This window comes from Dreissena polymorpha, chromosome 13 (genome assembly GCF_020536995.1).
Source record: "Dreissena polymorpha isolate Duluth1 chromosome 13, UMN_Dpol_1.0, whole genome shotgun sequence".
Classification (NCBI taxonomy): Eukaryota; Metazoa; Mollusca; class Bivalvia; order Myida; family Dreissenidae; genus Dreissena; species Dreissena polymorpha.
The window spans coordinates 69075138-69078798 of record NC_068367.1 but is presented as its reverse complement, the minus strand read 5'-3'; positions in this window follow the sequence as shown (position 1 = coordinate 69078798).

Genomic DNA, 3661 nt, shown 5'->3' with positions numbered 1-3661 from the left:
CGCATTTATTCCGTGAAATTTGCCAAAACGCGTCATATCCCACTAAAAAAATGATGATTTTCTGTAAGTACAGCTCCTTTGTGACTAGGCCTGGTTTTGCGTTTAGGTCATAATACACTAAATAGTTTCCCTATATAATGCAATGTAAAAGCGACAACTTTGAGCGAAAATAAATGCAACATTTTGCACATAGAGACCCCCCTAACCATACATTTTCTTAAAGGCCATTCTAAGCGGAATCGATTTATGCAATAAAAAGATATGTCATGTACAATGCAAGAAAGAACTTGACACAAATCAAAATCGACTGTTTTTGCAACTTTTTTTTCCGGCCGTTTCTTAGTGGAATGTAACCTTTTCTAGTGCAATGGTTTACTGTAGTCTTCACGTGTATCATATTTCAGGGATTCAGTAGTGAACACCTATTCATGCCCTACCATTATCTCCGCAAGATAACACCCGAATAATGGTAAAACGTGTAAAACATGCCTTCCTGTCAACTATGATATTTTTTTAGAGAGTACAGCCCTACATGAAGCGATCATTTAGTGTATTGTAACCTATAAGACAATGTTTACTGTTAACATCGCGAAAAATAAGCACTTCTCGATACTTATAAACCTATTTTCTATGTGCATGCCAATTTTCAGACCGATCTTTCACGCAGAAATGCTTGAAAAGGCATTTTATTATTACGCCTGATAAGCCATGTGGCTTTCGCGTTCGGAGCTTTGATTTATAACGGGCGTTTCAGGCGTAAAACGATTACACTAAATAATTACAATCGGTCAAAATACTGGAATATTGTTACAAGCTATGTAGAAAAAGAAGTAAACAACTATTAAAACGTGTTCATGAGCTCTTTCAGCACAAATTGTTGCGATTTGAGATGCTCAAGACGAGTTTTTGTACGTTTTTTTTCTTATTTTCCTCTGAAAACGTATTTTCTTCTTAAAAACTCACGATGCTCCTTAAATTCGTGAAACAAACGCATTTATTCCGTGAAATTTGCCAAAACGCGTCATATCCCACTAAAAAATGATGATTTTCTGTAAGTACAGCTCCTTTGTGACTAGGCCTGGTTTTGCGTTTAGGTCATAATACACTAAATAGTTTCCCTATATAATTCAATGTAAAGCGACAACTTTGAGCGAAAATAAATGCAACATTTTGCACATAGAGACCCCCCTAACCATACATTTTCTTAAAGGCCATTCTAAGCGGAATCGATTTATGCAATAAAAAAGATATGTCATGTACAATGCAAGAAAGAACTTGACACAAATCAAAATCGACTGTTTTTGCAACTTTTTTTTCCGGCCGTTTCTTAGTGGAATGTAACCTTTTCTAGTGCAATGGTTTACTGTAGTCTTCACGTGTATCATATTTCAGGGATTCAGTAGTGAACACCTATTCATGCCCTACCATTATCTCCGCAAGATAACACCCCGAATAATGGTAAAAACGTGTAAAACATGCCTTCCTGTCAACTATGATATTTTTTTAGAGAGTACAGCCCTACATGAAGCGATCATTTAGTGTATTGTAACCTATAAGACAATGTTTACTGTTAACATCGCGAAAAATAAGCACTTCTCGATACTTATAAACCTATTTTCTATGTGCATGCCAATTTTCAGACCGATCTTTCACGCAGAAATGCTTGAAAAGGCATTTTATTATTACGCCTGATAAGCCATGTGGCTTTCGCGTTCGGAGCTTTGATTTATAACGGGCGTTCAGGCGTAAAACGATTACACTAAATAATTACAATCGGTCAAAATACTGGAATATTGTTACAAGCTATGTAGAAAAAGAAGTAAACAACTATTAAAACGTGTTCATGAGCTCTTTCAGCACAAATTGTTGCGATTTGAGATGCTCAAGACGAGTTTTTGTACGTTTTTTTTCTTATTTTCCTCTGAAAACGTATTTTCTTCTTAAAAACTCACGATGCTCCTTAAATTCGTGAAACAAACGCATTTATTCCGTGAAATTTGCCAAAACGCGTCATATCCCACTAAAAAAATGATGATTTTCTGTAAGTACAGCTCCTTTGTGACTAGGCCTGGTTTTGCGTTTAGGTCATAATACACTAAATAGTTTCCCTATATAATGCAATGTAAAAGCGACAACTTTGAGCGAAAATAAATGCAACATTTTGCACATAGAGACCCCCCCTAACCATACATTTTTCTTAAAGGCCATTCTAAGCGGAATCGATTTATGCAATAAAAAAGATATGTCATGTACAATGCAAGAAAGAACTTGACACAAATCAAAATCGACTGTTTTTGCAACTTTTTTTTCCGGCCGTTTCTTAGTGGAATGTAACCTTTTCTAGTGCAATGGTTTACTGTAGTCTTCACGTGTATCATATTTCAGGGATTCAGTAGTGAACACCTATTCATGCCCTACCATTATCTCCGCAAGATAACACCCGAATAATGGTAAAACGTGTGTAAACATGCCTTCCTGTCAACTATGATATTTTTTTAGAGAGTACAGCCCTACATGAAGCGATCATTTAGTGTATTGTAACCTATAAGACAATGTTTACTGTTAACATCGCGAAAAATAAGCACTTCTCGATACTTATAAACCTATTTTCTATGTGCATGCCAATTTTCAGACCGATCTTTCACGCAGAAATGCTTTGAAAAGGCATTTTATTATTACGCCTGATAAGCCATGTGGCTTTCGCGTTCGGAGCTTTGATTTATAACGGGCGTTCAGGCGTAAAACGATTACACTAAATAATTACAATCGGTCAAAATACTGGAATATTGTTACAAGCTATGTAGAAAAAGAAGTAAACAACTATTAAAACGTGTTCATGAGCTCTTTTCAGCACAAATTGTTGCGATTTGAGATGCTCAAGACGAGTTTTTTGTACGTTTTTTTTCTTATTTTCCTCTGAAAACGTAATTTTTCTTCTTAAAAACTCACGATGCTCCTTAAATTCGTGAAACAAACGCATTTATTCCGTGAAATTTGCCAAAACGCGTCATATCCCACTAAAAAAATGATGATTTTCTGTAAGTACAGCTCCTTTGTGACTAGGCCTGGTTTTGCGTTTAGGTCATAATACACTAAATAGTTTCCCTATATAATTCAATGTAAAAGCGACAACTTTGAGCGAAAATAAATGCAACATTTTGCACATAGAGACCCCCCCTAACCATACATTTTCTTAAAGGCCATTCTAAGCGGAAATCGATTTATGCAAATAAAAAGATATGTCATGTACAATGCAAGAAAGAACTTGACACAAATCAAAATCGACTGTTTTTGCAACTTTTTTTCCCGGCCGTTCTTAGTGGAATGTAACCTTTTCTAGTGCAATGGTTTACTATAGTCTTCACGTGTATCATATTTCAGGGATTCAGTAGTGAACACCTATTCATGCCCTACCATTATCTCCGCAAGATAACACCCGAATAATGGTAAAAAGTGTAAAACATGCCTTCCTGTCAACTATGATATTTTTTTAGAGAGTACAGCCCTACATGAAGCGATCATTTAGTGTATTGTAACCTATAGACAATGTTTACTGTTAACATCGCGAAAAATAAGCACTTCTCGATACTTATAACCTATTTTCTATGTGCATGCAATTTTCAGACCGATCTTTCACGCAGAAATGCTTGAAAGGCATTTT